General features: G+C 46.5%; 2 long non-coding RNA genes across 2 annotated transcripts; one reads left to right on the forward strand and one right to left on the reverse strand.

Annotated features, from left to right (window-relative positions):
- On the reverse strand, positions 1–946 carry LOC132473979 (uncharacterized). The gene is made up of 2 exons (XR_009529534.1): positions 417–946; positions 1–163 (listed from the first exon to the last, which is right to left on the reverse strand). It is a non-coding gene; the product is annotated as an uncharacterized LOC132473979 (long non-coding RNA).
- Positions 947–1359: 413 nt separating this feature from the next.
- LOC132473998 (uncharacterized) lies at positions 1360–7379 on the forward strand. Its single transcript, XR_009529541.1, has 2 exons — positions 1360–2908; positions 6273–7379. It is a non-coding gene; the product is annotated as an uncharacterized LOC132473998 (long non-coding RNA).
- The last annotated feature ends 10800 nt before the right edge of the window (positions 7380–18179 follow it).

Below are 18179 nucleotides of genomic sequence, written 5' to 3' on the forward strand. Positions count from 1 at the left end.
TGCGAGCTGCTCAGCCATCCGGGCCATGCATCGCCGCAACACCTCGATCTCCTCCTCCCGCGTTGCGGCCGGGACTCCGGGTTGACTCATGGTCCTCTAGGGTCTGCCGTAGGATCGCGTTGCCTGCATTCTCCACCACTGTGGCAACCCCGATCGTCGGCGGCTGAGGTTTCCAGGGGAGATGGACCAAACAAGGCGTAGGTTAACGTTCGTTTATTTCGGTTAACCACTCATGCAAAAAAAGGAACAAAGGAGTGAACTCAGGTTCTTCCTGGTCTGGGAATAAAGGACACCGCGCCGGGTCTGGTCCTGCTGCGGGGGGCGGGGTCTCGATCCCCGGCGTCTTCGGCGGCTTAGTCCTGGGGGGAAGCGTATTGGTATTGGCATTAGCGGGGGTTCGGGTAATCTCCACCCACTGCGTCTTTCCCGTTCGGTCGCGTTCCCCTGACTGGTGTCCACGCGGCCGTTAAGTCCCCTCCGCTGTCTTGCTCCGCCGGGTGCTCCGCATCTCCGTGATTGCGCGGGTGCGCTCGATGCTCCCTCCCGCATCGCTGCGCCGAGCGGCACATATCTCCCCCTGACTACCTGCCCGCGGAGAGGGCGCTGGCGGGGCTCGAACTCCTCCGTTGGATCGGGGTTGCCACAGTGTGTGTGTGTGTGTGTGTGTGTGTGTGTGTGTGTGTGTGTGTGTGTGTCAGTTTGTGTGTGTTCGCAACTCCACATTCAGTCTGACCTGTTTCTAATTAGCCGCAGCCTGTTGGGACAAAGCCTGTGAAGATGCGAAGTGGATCTCCGGCCGCAGCCGGACTGGGGAGGTGATCGCAGCGCTGTCACAACAATGTTCGAGCACCGCTTTTTGTCAAAACTCAGCTTTGTCACAACAATGTCGGCCCTTGTCCTCCTGACAGCCCGCCAACATTCCAAACGGTGGCCCTCTCCACACTCAAGTCCGACAGTCCTTCACTTTTCCGCCAGGCGCCTAGCCGGTGCACATTGTTTATTTATTATACATATGTACACGCATATTAATTATTAATACTATTATTGAATCAAGGCCTAAGGTTTTGTAGATATATGGGCTTCCTTAACTGGTCTTGCCAACCAATTTTACTACAGGCTTAACAACCTTTTCTTACTTGTTTGGTATTGTTGATATATGTTAGTCTATATTATTTGTGTATATATAGCTGGAGAGGTTACATCCATATTTGTGTGAGTGTGTGAGTGTGTGTGTCTGTGTGCGTGTTTGTGTGTATATATTCTAGACAGTCTACTGTTTGTGGGTGTGTGTGTATAGATATACATATACATGTGCAGTTCAGTATGTTTATACAGTATCTAGTGAGGCTACTCCAGTGTGTGTGTGTGTGTGTGTGTGTGTGTGTGTGTGTGTGTGTGTGTGTGTGTGTGTGTGTGTGTGTGTGTGTGTGTGTGTGGTGTGTGTTGGTGTTGTAACCGTGCTGGTTTCTGTGTGCATGAGTCCCCTGTTCTAGTGAACTGGGATATTGTGATGATAACTAATATTAAAGTGTGACACACTTAATATTGGTAATGCTGACTGTGATCACTCCTAATTCTGGCCAAACCAGCTTCCTCCTCCAACCGACATGGCGGTCAGCGATGAAAGGGCAACACGGCCATCTCCAGGACATCCACATATGCTCTGAGTATATGTGAGTTTACACATGAATAATCTTGCTTTTAAAACAACTGTTGGGTGATTGTGGAAGTGGTGATATTGAGAGAATTGCCTTTCCTGGATTATGAACAATATAAATACCCATGGGACTTTTATGCTTCAACCGAAAAGGGAAACAAGGCCATTCGGCATCACAAGTCTTGCTTTGTTCCCTAATCGAACTCCGCTATGATAAGGTAAAATGACTAATGGTTTCATATGAAAGACAAAGACCAGCGGATTTCCTTGTAAATGTGTAACACATTCTATCGACTACGAACTTCCTGCGTGCTTACTACGTATCCTACTAACTATATTACTAACTAAGTATTCACATTCTATTTTGAGTTATCTCAACTAACTCTTAATCATGCTCATGATGTATTTGAGGTTAGGATTAAGAAAGAAATCACTGATGTAGTGAACAAAGTTAAGTACCTTGGTATCATCCTGGACAAGAACTTAAAGTTTGACAGTCAGGTTAAGTACATCTGTAAGAAGGTCAGACCAAATCTTAACTGCTTACGTTTTATCAGAAAGAACATCAAGCTGCAAAACTATACATGCATGCAATGATTTTCTCTCATTTATCATATTGCATCACGTCATGGCCAAAAGCTCCACAATGAAACCTATAGTCTCAAGATACAAGCAGGCAATAAAACTCATGGACTGGAAACCAATGAATTGGCATCACTGTCGGATTTTAAGGAAACTCAACTTTCTCACTTTAGAAAATGTAATGAATTTCCGTACTCTGATTGTTTTTTAAATGTCTAAATAATCATGTGTCAGTAATGGCCATGAGGTGTCCGGGTTCTCACAGAGCGATCACACAAGCCTCCACTAGTGGTGATGGTCTCATCCCTAAACACAAGACTTCATTCTGTCAGTCTGCTATCGCTGTAAAGGGGTCCAAACTTTGGAACTCTCTACCCACTAATCTAAAATTAGAGACCAACAGTAATGCTTTGAACAAAGGACTCAAAGTAGGCCTCAAATCGAAACAAAATGTTCCAATGGATATTTCTTAACTGGGTGATTGCTTGATCATGTTGCCTTTGCTCTGTAGAGTAGCCTATATATGTAATTAACATGTAAACATGCTTGCATTTTTCTTTTTTGGTTTTTCTCTTTCCTTTCTTTCTACTATAGTTGTTCTATCTTTTCAAAAGCAGCCTGTGGACAAGGGGTGTGAATTAATGCTAAAACACTCAAACAATGCATCTGGTCTCTCATCTCATTTTCGACCGCTTATCCGGGGTCGGGTCGCGGGGGGAGCAGCTCAAGCAGGGGGCCCCAGACTTCCCTTTCCCGGGCCACATTGACCAGCTCTGACGGGGGGATCCCGAGGCGTTCCCAGGCCAGTGTTGAGATATAATCTCTCCACCTAGTCCTGGGTCTTCCCCGAGGTCTCCTCCCCACTGGACGTGCCTGAAACACCTCCCAAGGAAGGCGCCCAGTGGGCATCCTTACCAGATGCCCGAACCACCTCAGCTGACTCCTTTCTAAGTAAAGGAGCAGCGGCTCTAATCCGAGTTCCTCACGGATGGCTGAGCTTCTCACCCTATCCCTAAGGGAGACGCCAGCCACCCTTCTGAGAAAACTCATCTCGGCCGCTTGTACCCGCGATCTCGTCCTTTCGGTCATCACCCAGCCCTCATGACCATAGGTGAGGATAGGAACGAAGATCGACCGGTAGATCGAGAGCTTTGCCTTGCGGCTCAGCTCTCTTTTCGTTACAACGGTGCGGTAAAGCAAACGCAATACCGCCCCCGCTGCTCCGATTCTCCGGCCAATCTCACGCTCCATAGTACCCTCACTCGCGAACAAGACCCCGAGGTACTTGAACTCCTTCACTTGGGCTAAGGACTCATTTCCTACCCGGAGTAAGCAATCCACCGGTTTCCTGCTAAGAGTCATGGCCTCAGATTTAGCGGTGCTGATCCTCATCCCAGCCGATTCACACTCGGCCGCCAGCCGATCCAGTGAGTGCTGAAGGTCGCAGGCCGATGATCCAATGAGGACCACATCATCTGCAAAAAGCAGTGACGAGATCCTCAGACCACCGAACTGCAACCCCTCCCCACCACGACTACGCCTCGATATCCTGTCCATGTATATCACAAACAGGATTGGTGACAAGGCGCAGCCCTGGCGGAGACCAGCACCCACTGAGAACGAAACTGACTGGCTGCCGAGAACACGAACACAGCTCTCGCTTTGGGAGTACAAAGATTGGATGGCCCTGAGGATAGACCCCCTTACCCCATACTCCCGCAGCACCTCCCACAGTTTCTCCCGGGGGACCCGGTCATACGCCTTCTCCAGATCCACAAAACACATGTAGACCGGATGGGCATACTCCCAGGCCCCCTCCAGGATCCTTGCGAGAGTGAAGAGCTGGTCCGTAGTTCCACGTCCGGGGCGAAAACCGCATTGTTCCTCTTCAATCTGAGGTTCGACGATCGGCCGAACCCTCCTTTCCAGCACCTTGGAGTAGACTTTACCAGGGAGGCTGAGAAGTGTGATACCCCGGTAATTGGCACACACTCTCTGGTCCCCCTTTTTGAACAGGGGAACCACCACCCCGGTTTGCCACTCCTTTGGCACTGTACCCGACTCCCACGCGATGTTGAATAGGCGTGTCAACCATGACAGCCCCTCAACACCCAGAGCCTTTAGCATTTCTGGCTGGATCTCATCAATCCCTGGGGCTTTGCCACTGCGGAGATGTTTGACTACCTCAGTGACCTCCACCAGGGAAATTGACGACGAAACACCATCAACCTCGAGCTCTGCCTCCAACATAGAGGGCGTGTTATTCGGATTCAGGAGTTCCTCAAAGTGTTCCTTCCAACGTCCGACGACCTCCTCAGTTGAGGTCAACAGAGTCCCATCCTTAATGTACACAGCTTGGATGGTTCCCCGTTTCCCCCTCCTGAGGTGCCGGATAGTCTTCCAGAAACACTTTGGTGCCGACCGAAAGTCCTTCTCCATGGCCTCTCCGAACTTCTCCCACACCCGCTGCTTAGCCTCCGACACGGCAGCCGCTGCAGCCCTTCGAGCCTGTCGGTACCCTGCAACCGAGTCAGGAGTCCTCCAGGATATCATATCCCGGAAGGCCTCCTTCTTCAGTCGGACGGCTTCCCTGACCACCGTAGTCCACCACGGTGTCCGAGGGTTACCGCCCCTTGAGGAGCCTAAGACCCTGAGGCCACAGCTAGCCACCGCAGCTTCAGCAATGGAGGCTTTGAACACCGCCCACTCCGGCTCAATGCCCCCAACCTCCACAGGAATGCCAGAAAAGCTCCGCCGGAGGTGTGAGTTGAAGATACCTAGGACGGGGGCCTCCTCCAGACGTTCCCAGTTCACCCGCACTACTCGTTTGGGCTTACCAGGTCTATCCGGAAATTTCCCCCATTCCCTGATCCAACTCACAACCAGATGGTGGTTGGTTGACAGTTCCGCCCCTCTCTTTACCCGAGTGTCCAAAACATGCGGCCTCAGATCAGATGACACGATCACGAAATCGATCATCGATCTTCGGCCTAGGGTACTCTGGTACCAGGTACACTTATGAGCACCCTTATGTTCGAACATGGTGTTTGTTATGGATAATCCATGACTAGCACAGAAGTCCAATAACAAACGACCGCTCGGGTTTAGATCAGGGAGGCCGTTCCTCCCCACCACGCCTCTCCAGGTGTCTCCATCGTTGCCCACGTGGGCGTTGAAGTCTCCCAGCAGAACTACGGAGTCCCCTACTGGAGCCCCATACAGGACTCCATTCAGGGTCTCCAAGAAGGCCGAGTACTCTGAGCTGCTGTTTGGTGCATACGCACAAACAACAGTCAGAGTTTTCCCCCCTACAACCCTTAGGCGCAGGGAGGCGACCCTCTCGTCTACCGGGGTAAACTCCAACACCGCGGCGCTCAGCCGGGGATTTATGAGTATCCCCACACCCGCCCGGCGCCTCACGCCCTTGGCAACTCCGGAGAATAATAGAGTCCAACCCTTATCCAGGAGTACGGTACCAGAGCTGAGACTGTGCGTGGAGGTAAGCCCCACCAGATCTAACTGATAGCGCTCCACCTCCCTCACAAGCTCCGGTTCCTTTCCCCACAGCGAGGTGACGTTCCACGTCCCCAGAGCCAGCTTCTGCCGCCCGGGTCTGGTCCGTCGAGACCCCTGACCTTCGCTGCCACCCATGTGGCTGCGCACCCGACCCCAACGGGTCTTCCCACAGGTGGTGGGCCCATGGGATGAAGAGAGGGGGGGTGCCACGTAGTTTGTTCGGGCTGTGCCCGACCGGGCTCCGTGGCAAACCCGGCCACCAGGCGCTCGCCATCGAGCCCTCCGTCTGGGCCTGGCTCCAGACGGGGGCCCCGGGCTTCCTCCGGGCCGGGTCACATCTCCTCTTTTTCCGTTATTCATTGGAGTTTTATGAACCATTCTTAGTCTGGCCCCTCACCTGAGACCACTCTGCCATGAGAGACCCTACCAGGAGCACAAGGCTCCAGACAACACAGCTCTCAGGTTCACAGGGACACGCAAACCTCTCCACCACGATAAGGTGACGGTTCCAGGAGAGGTCTGTCCGAAGTAATTGCTATGACCACATAAAATAAACATTAATAATAATAATTGAATCATACATAATCAATATGTATTGTTAACAACAATGTTGGAATGCCATTTAAAAACCCTTTGATTAGAAAAGCTGTGAGATGTATTCTTAATCCTTTGAAGTCATTATTACGATTGTAACAATGGGTTTCTGACAGAATGATATTATAAGTTGTAATACAATTATATAATAGGATAGATAATGACCTATGACATAAATCATATAATCTGAATTCAAGGATTCATTCCGCTGAAAAGTAATGAAAGAGAAACCATTGTCGAACCATGTCACTTGTTGGGACGAGTTCTAATTCTGAAAATGAAACCTTTTCCTTAAAATAAACTCTGGGGAATAATCAGAACTGGCCCTAATGTTGAAGTCATGGTGAGTCCAAGAGCACAGACAACAACTTTTGGAATTGGTCCGATATCGAGCGAACTGATTCCATCACAGTTACCGAAGAATTAGGTAGTGGCTACTGTCTGAGAATTTCCCAATTTTCACAGATTTTTTGCAAATCACCACAAGAAGATTTCCAAGAGAGAGCCCCAGTCAGAGGTTCACTTTCACTGATGAGCGAAAGTGAAAACATTCGCATCTGGTATCTTAATTCCATGAAACGATGGACGTTTACTTTATCCCAAACAGACTGATGGAAACATAAACATATCTCTTCTGAGGGTCAAGCACTTGCTTTAACTTTGCTTATGCATTTTTTTTAATTTGACTACTATAAGCTGCTGCAGTTTCCCACTAAAAATAGATTCACGTACTCAGAAATATGACTGATATAGATCCAGTACATACACCCACACTGTCACACACACACGCACACACAGTCACAGACCCAGACTCTACTATTTCCTATTTCTCATTTCCCCCCCTTCCCACACACACACACACACACACACACACACACACACACACACACACACACACACACACACACACACACACACACACACACACACACACACACATACACACACACACACACACACACAGAAATAAACAAACACACACACCTACACACTGCATACTCTTTGTTTCGCTGTGACAAAACCATATTTTGCAAGAAGTCACATGACCTCCCCCCATTTGACCACAGCCTCGTAGTAAGGTTGAATCTCATTCCTTTGCTCCAAGGAAAATCTCAAAAAAAAAAAAAATCCCTCGCTGTTGCGCGTTCACGCGCCGTGGAGCCATGTCCCAATACCAGTTTAAAGGTAGCTTAAGGGGTAAGGGGGAGGGCTAACATCCCCTCAAAATTGAGATTTTCGATGGGCACGCTCAAAGCGTTTCAGTTCTGACTTGCTCCCACAATACCTTGCGAGAAAACGGAAAAGCCCGAAGCCCGGCCGCGGACTCTCGGAAGATCGCGAAAGGGCGATCTTCCGCAGCTCCCCGCGGTCGGGGAGCTGCGGGGCTCATGTCGTATGATATCCAGATCTTCCATGTTCTAGTGAGTCCAAGTTAAAAATAAGCTTTATACTAATATATTATATTATATTAGTAATATTCTATAAGTATTATTATATATACTAATATATTATATTATATTAGTAATATTACATTGTTAATCAATGTATTTTTTGGCAGTTACTATATTGTGTACATAGCTATTATATATTGTACATAACATATGGCCATATCACCCAGTTCTGGCATATAATTCCTAATTCCTTCTATTCGTTTTCTTTCAGGACTTCGTTGAGTCCACTGCCACCAGCCCCCCCACCTCTCCCTCATGCTCCTCCACCCCAGGCACCCCTTCCACCACCCCAGACACCCCTTCCAAGAGGAGAGTGCCAGGGGGCAGGCGAGGCATGAGGAGAGCGAGGCAAAGTTGGCGGAATGGTGGAAAAGATGTGATTCTCCACCATTCTCTCAAAAGCTGAGAGAGAGTGTGTGTGTGTGTGTGTGTGTGTGTGTATTTTTAGGTGTGCGTGTGTGTGTATTTTTAGATGCGTGTGTGTGTATTTTTAGATGTGTGGTTCAGTGTTTCTTATCTAAATAAAGTTTTTCTTCTAAAGTGTTCTTGTTCTTAACCGATTATTATCTAAGGGTGCACTCACACTAGGCCATCTGGCCGTGGCCGTGGCCGTTTTAGCACCTAACCGTGCTCAAATCTGCCAGTGTGAGCGTGGCCGGTCTGGCCAGGCCGGGCCAATTTGGCCACTTGGGAGAGGTGTGCTGCTACGGCACGGGCCGCTACGGTACAGATGCTAATGAGCCGACACGCGCAGTCGCGCACACGCACGGCTACGCAACCTGAGCTGGATGACGTATAGTCAATGCGACGACCACGGACATAATAAAGGCGACGAGCCTTCTTTCCCATTAAACGGTAAACATTGCGTCAAGCGGTACAACTGTTGGTGTGTTCTCTGTGTTGTTGTCCATTGTTGTTAAAACTCTGACTGGCGGCAGACTTTATTATGGTCCATGCAGCGGACGCTTGGTGATGACGTGTTACGACGTGATGACGTATGTACAAGAGTCTTCCGTGGCCAGGCCACAGCTGCGACGGCCAGATGGCCTAGTGTGAGTGCAGGCCAGAGAACGATGGGGCAATTTGAGCACGGTTAGGTGTGAAAACGGCCAACGGCCACGGCCAGATGGCCTAGTGTGAGTGCACCCTAATACCACCTTTAACATGTAGCTAAGTGACATTCAAAATAAAGGTATATTACGAGGGACAAATAGTAATGAAAAAATCCTTTCTTTAAACATGCCAATTACAAAATATAAATACCATTTCAGGTTAAACATCTTTACAATGGGTCTTGCTCGTTGCCCGAGACAATGGCAGCCAGTCTGTCTCTTGTAACATTACCAGGGGTCTGGTTATCTGCTAGGGGGCACGGGGAGGCCATGATGACGTCACAGGGTAGGGTTGTCCCATTTGGTAGGGGATCGGTTGGGGGTAGCAATGAGCATGAGCTATGAGGGTAAGGGTTAGGGTTAGGGTTGAGATGTAGGGTTGTGAGCAAAGAAACGGGATTGGGCCTAACACTCATGTAAAGCATTGTGTGTGTCTGTGTGAGTCTGTGTGCGTATGTTGTGATCCCACATTAAGGATTGCCTAAACTACGCAGGTCAGAGTAGATTCATATGTGGCGTGAAAATAAATGTATGTTTATGTTGCATACTTATTTGATACTTTTTGATATGCTACAATTATTTAACTGTATCTATACCTCAGTTTACACCTGACAAAGCAATGGTGTCGCTTTCCTGTAAATTGTGTTTATGCTAAAGGTCAGGCCTCTTTTTTTAGGTTATTGGGTTATATATTTAAAGGAAGTCAGTGGTTTCATGTTGATCATATTTTTTAAGGAAATTGGACTCTAATGCTCGCATGCAAGCACAAATGCATGCACGCATGCTTCCATAACCCCCCCCCCCCCCCCCCCCCCCCCACACACACACACACACACACACACGAACACACACACACACACACACACACACACACACACACACACACACACACACACACACACACACACACACACACACACACACACACACACTAATACAACTCAAACACCCCCCATTTTTTTTATAGTGCTTTACTAAATCAATTTAGCGTCAGCCTTTACGTGTGTTTGCCAAGGTCTCTAGGCAGATTCTACTTCAGCATAATCCATCGGATGTATAATAATAATAATAATACATTTAATTTAGAGGCGCCTTTCAAGACACCCAAGGTCACCTTACAGAGCATATAGTCATCATTCAAAACTATGTAAAACAGACTAGGAATAAAAGGAAAACAGAGGTTAAACATGAATAATAATAATAATTAATAACACTCAAAGACGCCTAAAGTGAAGGGGGGACCTCACTAACCACCACCAATATGTAGCACCCACTTGGGTGATGCACATGTATGTAGTCAAATATCTGGTTATATTTCGCTGAGCCACGGCTCATCGTTCGTCGCATACCGCTCTTGGGAACGCTTTCACTTTCGTTTTGATCAGCTGGTCTCCACGAAGAACAACAAGAAGGGTTGAAAAGGACGTCGTGTTCTTTTCAGCAAGGAGGCGGTTAAATAGGCTTTGAGTAGACACAAACACGCACGCACGCGGGCGCGCACACACACACACACACACACACACACACACACACACACACACACACACACACACACACGCAACCTTAACGAGGCGAAGTACGAAAACTTGATAAGGTTCTCCGTCTAAGCATGTCTGGCAATCTGGCTGCGCAACCTTGGCTAGAGTTATAACGTCTCACCGTCTCAGCCCCCCTGAAGATGTTAGATTCTAGCCAAGGGGGCGAAGGCAGACTGCTGCAGAAGGCTCTCACCCAATCATTCATTTAGATTTATTTGTAGCTATGCCTATTTAAGGCATGTAAAAAGCACATCAGTTTTCAGCACATAAGGCTCTGCCCCCTATTTGTCCATACTTTCTTTTAAGTCATCCGTTATGCTTCGAGCGGAATAAGGAACAGCTTCAATCAAAATCAAGAATTTTTGCAAGAAATGCCCACTAATTCCTGGCAACAGGAGCGCAAATTACAGGACGATAAGGTGTCCCGATCATTTGCCCCTGAAAAAGGGAAAAAAAGGAAAGAAGATCAAAACCAATCTGCTGCAACAACACATTTAATCTCTTGCTCTGCGCGGGCCTACCCTGTCCAAGTCGTGTTATAGGTTCTTATGGAGAATCGGCAACGGCTGCCCTCTAGCGGTCAAAAATTAATTCATGTTATGTACTAGTTGTAGAGGGTTTCTAACGATATCGTTGCAATTTAATGGTTTTCGATGATCGCATTTACACACACACACACACACACACACACACACACACACACACACACACACACACACACACACACACACACACACACACACACACACACACACACACACACACACACACACACACGCACACGCACGCACAAAGTCTTCAAAATATTGAAAAAAATATTACCTGCTCCATACAATTTTAATGACTAACAATGTTACTTTCCTGTGTCATCATTATAGGCTAGCTTTTCAGGACCCAGTTTTAACGAGTGAAGATAAGGTGCAGAGATTAACTGTAAAGCTGTTAAGAGATTGCACGATCTGTGAAGACATTGCTGTCAAATTTGGCCTGTAGGCCTACTCGCAGACCGCCAGAGGGGGAGCGGGACTTAGTCTAGCCCTCATCAGAGTTCATTCTGTGGTTGTTCTATGGAAAAGCAAACGGTTCTTGTTAAGAGGATCCTGTGGCCTGTGTTGGAGCTGATGGCATTTGGATTTTTTCTTTATTGGTATGGTTTCAGTACTTGGGTTTCTCTTCTTGAAATGATCAATGGTCACCCACAGTCAGAGTTAAAAAATATTTCCATGTAATTCCCAAAGAACTAACCATTTCCCATGGCGAAATCTTAACACAGAAGTAACAGAAACCAGGTATTTTTGTATTTTATTAACCTTTATTTAACCAGGCAAGTCATGAAGAACCAATACTTATTTCCCATGGTGGGCTGGCAAAAGGCAAAGCGGTGAATGAATGCTAAAAGTTAGGAAAGAGCCTCACATCAAAACATTTCCACTGGTTTCATCGCTTGGTGAAATATGCTGGAATTAAGAGAAGATTCTGTTCTCCACCGGGATGATCTGATCACGAAACGAATCCGTCATTCGACAAAAGAGACTAAACAGTAGCCTACAAAGTCCAATAATTAGGCTATCTTCCTGTTTTTCAGAGGCATCAGATTATCTGTTGATCTGAAGGAAGAAAAAACTACCCTAATGTAATTTTGTTTTTATATAATGGGTGGGTGAATGTTCTTCAGGTGGTTCCTGGTTCCTGAGCTTGTCATTCAGAGCAATCACAGTGCGTTCGTTCTCATTCGCTCTTAAATACGCCTCAAATAGGACCGGTGTAAGTGCCATATTGGCTCGGCTACCAGATCGGCTCGGGGTCCGTCGTCTGCTGATTACGTTACACAATATCATTGGCTGTACGCTTGAATGGGCGTAGGCTACATTGTGATTGGCTGCTAAGGGACAGTTGTGATTGGCTGTTTTGTGCCGTAGCTCTGGCTGTCGTCATAGCAACCACAGCGAGCACATGTGTGAGCGCGAGTAGGTCTGTCTAGTTTCGGTTTGTGTTGCCAGATTCCCGTTTTTTCAGCCTAACGTGATTCAAAGTAGCCAAATCAGGCTGAAAATGTGCCCAATCTGGCAACACGGACGGCTTATCTTAACAGCCAAGATGATTCCGAGGGATGTTTTGTTTTTTAGAAGAAAACTATCCATACAGATAGGTTGGGAATGGTCTATGTTCAAAATGAAAGATCATTACAGGCTCTTTAATTTAAGCCATAAAAGACCTTATTACTGTAGATAGCGTATTGTGTGACGTAATCAGCAGACGACGGACCCCGAGCCGATCTGGTAGCCGAGCCAATATGGTAGGCCTACTTACTAGGGCTGTCACTTTTTCCAAAAATGAAATTCGAACGAATTTCGAATGTCCATAATTAATTCGAATACATTCGAATACATTCGAGACCCCCCCCCCATAGAACACGACACGATTTATTGTGGAAATCACGTATACCTACTGAATTCATAACAGCACAGGATAAAAACACATCTTTGATAACACATTTGTAAACACAACAAGAGGAAGCTCCGACACACAAGTGCGGCTGTCTTTTACACATTAACAATAACTGCTCGGAGCGCGATATGCGGAGCGCATGTCGTCCATGGCACGCAGCGTCGCAGCCTATATAAACGAACAATCTGTGAGGCCGACCTCCAACACGGCATGCTGCTCGTTTTATTCCTTACGGAAAGAAAATGACAAGTAGTCTCGCAGCTCTCCGTTACCGTTGCAGCTGCTTCTGTCAGCCGTGCTGTATAAGTCCCCAAACAGGCTGCCCATCGCGCCCAGCGCAGTAGCGGACTTTTCTCCCTGTCGTGTGCGACGATCAGTGTTGGTCTCCGTTTCAGTGAGCTCGTGTGAGAGGCTTTCAGTCACGAGATGTTTCTGTGCAGGGGAAAGGTGGACTAACCGGGAGAAGCGGGGATCCAGGAGGGCCGCTTTATTGAGGAGAAGCCACTCGCCGCTCTCTTCTTTATAGCGCATTTTTACAGTTCGAATGGAGAATTACACTTCGAATTCGAACTTTTCACCCCACCTTCGAACGAATATTCGAACTTCGAATAAAAAGTGACAGCCCTACTACTCACACCGGCCCGTCAATTTAGGACAACAGAAAGAGAACACTCCTGTTTTTAGCTTAAATGCAACAGCTTCATGGATTCACTGAATATAAGTATTATGTTTAAAGTATTGTGGATTTCTGTCAGATGAGAGAGCTAGGTATGCTCATCAAAATGTAAACCACAGTCAATATAACAAGTCTGTCAACATCTTGAGGCTTCAGTGAGGAATGGAAACATGTTACAACGTTCCCGCCTGAACGGAACACACTTCCTGAAGGGGAATTTGTAGCAGGTTGTTGTTGCCCAGTTCAGACCAAAGATTCACCTTGCAACGGCTTGCAACTCGCAACTCCTTGCAACGCCTTGCAACGAGACGGGCGGCGACGTTCTAAAACTGGGCAGTTCACACCGGCTGCAATGCGCTGCAACGGGCTGCGACGCTAGGTGGTTTCCATAGCAACTGTGAACGCTCTGGCACAGCTGAGAGCCGCAACATCATCATTTGCGTAGGTTAGGGATTAGTTAGGTTTGCGATTAGTTAGGTTTGCAATTAGTTTTCTTTTTATTTTACTTGAGAGTAGGCTAGAGTTACTAAGTTTTGTCATTCTCCACTACATCTGCATTGGAGTAAATAGCTGGAGCTTACAGTTAGTTTAGATTACCCGTTGTTGGATACACTGCATTTTCCGTTAGTTGAATTTCAGATTGATCTGTCTTAGTTCACCATCGGCTCAACTACTTGGAGATGGATAACTTAATTATAAACAGGCCTAATTATGTTAGTGAGAGTGAAATGGTCGCAGTTTTTGCTGTGGCTTTAATCATGAAAAGGAGAAGACGGCGAGTTATAAAGCCAAGAATATGGAGCCGCAGTTGGGTACTTCAGCGGCAGAAACAGGGTGCCTACGCCAATCTGGACAACTCACATCTGACGTCGGCTCGACTTCGGATCTTTTTAAGCTGGAGTGGACAGTACGGTACCGGGACGGAGTAAGGCCGTGACGTACAAGTTGTTCTGTGCTGTGATTGGCTGAAGAGGAATAGTTAAATCGCCGCGTTCTAAAACTGGACCTTGCGATTTGACATGTTCAATCTCTGGCGACTCCTTGCAACGCCTTGCGACGCCTTGCAACTCCTTGCAACGACCCGTTCACACCGCCCCTGCGACGTTCTAAAACCGTCTCGTTGCAAGCCGTTGCAAGGTGAATCTTTTAGACCAAAGATTATGCAGCGTTTTCCAATAAAGGTGCATTCGTATGAAAAAGAACCGCCATAAAGGAGGAAAAGACTCAAGTAGTAAAAGTGAAACAAAGCAGAGGAAGTCAGACCAGGTGTAGTCAGAAAAGCTCATTAGGACAGTCGATGAGCGAAATTCTGATGATTCAGACAAATTTGTTTACTCAATTGACCCTGAAGGCAAAGAAACTATTCAGATTAATGCGCAAAGAGTGAAAATGGTCATTGATACAGGAAGTGGCAAAAACTTCATTGGAGATGGACTTTCCACTAGACTTTTCAATAGCAAGACAAAGCTGAGACCAACAAACAAGAAATTCTATGCATATGGACAAAAAAAAAACCTGTACCATGCTTAGGATTTTTTGAAGCAGAACTTTACTGGAAAAACATTAAAGTAAACGATGATGTCTATGTGATTGGAGGAGATGTAGAAGCACTGTTAGGAAGAGTGTCTAGCTTCTCACTAAATATACTGGACAAAAGAGCGACTGTGGAAACAATCAAGCACTCAGCAGATAGATTTCAGAAACTGTTTGCGGAGTATGGAGATCTTTTCAAAGGACTTGGAAAGGTGAATGGCTACACGCACAAAGTGACAGTTGATCCATCAGTACCACCAGTAGCACAGAAACTGAGACAAATTCCATGCCACATTAAAAGAAGCTGTCAAACAGGAGTTGGATGAAATGCTGGAGCAGGATATCAATGAAGAAGTCAATGAAGGATCAGAATGGGTGTCAAACCCACGGACGTAATTTGGGGGGGGGACACAGGGGACATGTCCCCTGCGCTTTTTCAAAAGGCCGTTCTGGTCCCCTGCAGTTTTCACCGTCCGGAAACCATGTTACGCTATGGTAAACAGAGACTCGTCAGGCACTAGGACCAAGCGGAAACGGCCGCTCGAGCTGAAGCCAGTTTGCTTTCGTTTAGACCTGCCCACAAGCTCCTCCATTGGCTCTGCATTCCTTGTGTGATTGGCCGTCCCTGCTGTCACTCCATCAGGTTATAAACAGCACCAGTACGCACACCGGTCTGCCAGTTGGGGAGGAGGCCGTGTTAATCTTCCGCTGTAAATTGGGCGTTTGTTCTGCCTGGGCCACGTCAGCTGGAAGGATTGTAATATCAGAGGTTTCATTTACATTAACGTTTGAATCGGTGTGTGTGTGTGTTTGGTAATTAGGCGCAGCCAGGATGTCTAAAAAAAGAAAAGTGGACATAAGAGACTTCTTTCAAAGTCAAAGTGTAAATTACTCAAAGAAATGCGTTACACCATCCTGACACCTTCACTGGCTCCCAATAAAGCAGCACGTCCACTTCAAGATCCTCCTCATCAATTACAAAGCTCTCAGTAATCTTGTAAAGTGTATTTGAGTTTTTATTGAAAGTGCTGATAGATAAAATGTATTGTTAAAAAAAGGCGCAAACATTTCTGGAGGAAAGCAGAGGTACCAGTTTCTATCAAAATTGGTGCTACTGAGATGGAGTGAAGTTGACTAACAAGGTGAAACACAGAATTGGGTGATAATGTTTTGCTACATGCTTTACAACCAGACAAACCAAAAAAGGGAACAGTAAACTTAAAAGTAGCAACAGAAAACTAGAAGAACTACTAGAAAACACAGTGAACTGAAGAGTTTTATAAAAAATATTTGTGTCCCCCCCACCTCTGAAATCAAAGTTTCGTCACTGGTCAAACCTACTGCTCATCCCAAAGAAAGATACAGCGGAGATGAGGCTATGCGTGGACCTACGAGAAGCGAACAAAGCTGTGATCAGAGAACTCCATCCTGTAACTACAGTGGATAGTACTTTGCAAGCAGTTCAAGGATTCAAAGTTTATGGAAAACCTGATGCTAGAAAAGGCTTTTGGCAAATTGAATTAGATCCTGAATCAAGAAAACATTCCTACCACACATAGGCTGCTACAGATACAAGAAAGTCCCTTTTGGATTGTCACCGGCACCTGAGGTCTACCAGAAGGCTATGGATCTGTTGATATGTGGAATGCCAGGAATTGTATGCTACATGGACGACATGGTTCTATATGCAGATGATGAGGACCAGCTGGAAGAAAGGCTGAGAAAAGTATTCTGAACTGAACACTGAACAAAGATAAATGTGTACTGGGATTGAAAGAAATTGAAATACTTGGACATGTCATTTCAGGAGAAGGAATCAAATCTGACCCAAAGAAAGTGGAAGCCATTAGCAAAGCACCAAGACCAGAGAACGTGCTACATCTTCGTTCTTTCTTAGGCACCTGGGGATTTCTGATGAAGTTCCTTCCAAACTATGCAAACCTATCAGAGCCGCTTAGACGATTAACCAGAAAAGGTCAAGAATGGCAGTGGACAAGCGAGACTGAAAGGTCATTCATTAACATGAAGAGAGCAATGGTAAGCCAACCATGCCTTCCTTACTTTAAGCTTGATGCTCAAACTACAGTGATATCTGATGCGAGTCCAATAGGATAAGGTGCTGTACTGTTACAGAAACAGTCCACTGGACAAAACAAACCGATTGCTTATGCAAGTCGCTCACCGACGGCCACTGAGAGGCACTATTCTCAAACTGAACGTGAAGCTTTGGGATGCGTTTTGGCCGTGGAACACTTCAGAACATACCTATGGGGAAGCAAATGTATAGAGCAGACAGATCATAAACCTTTGATCTATATGCTCAATCCAGAAAAAGCAACGATGTTACCGCCACGAATTCAGAGAATGGGAATGAGACTGCACCCTTTCGAATGCACCATTGAAGACATTGCAGGAAAGTGTGATGTTGCAGACTCACTCTCTAGATTGCCTCTTGCGGCAACAGAAGAACATGGATATGTCGACACGTACATGGAGAAGGTGCTTCCCATCGTCACACATGATGTACCAGCCACGACGCCTCACGCCATCCGAAAGGGTTAGGTAACCCTAACCCTAACCCTAACCTCAAGAGGATGATACGCCGCAACAACTGTTCCAAATGGTTCAAACAGGACAATGGCCAACACAGATATCCGAGGAAATGCGACCATACAAAAGATGCGCGGAAGAACTATCTACCCACAATGGATTGATCCTGAGAGGTCAAATGAAACAAGCAATGAACATAGCACATGAATCCCATCAAGGAGTAGTGAGAACAAAACAATTCTTGCGAAACAAGTTTTATTGGCCAAATGTGGACATTGCAATTGAAAGAATGGTCAGAAATGGCAATGCATGTGTACTGAATCAACCTATACACAAAGATCAACCACTACAACCACCAGTAACCTCAAAGACCATGGACAAAGCTAGGAATAGATCGAGTTGGACCAATAGGAAATCAACACATACTGACAGTTATTGACTATTATTTTTCTTATCCAGAAGCAGTGATAACAGAAATATCCTCAAAAGTAGTGGTCAGGGAGCTGTTGAAAATCTTTGCAT

Source organism: Gadus macrocephalus, chromosome 2, assembly GCF_031168955.1.
Source record: "Gadus macrocephalus chromosome 2, ASM3116895v1".
Classification (NCBI taxonomy): Eukaryota; Metazoa; Chordata; class Actinopteri; order Gadiformes; family Gadidae; genus Gadus; species Gadus macrocephalus.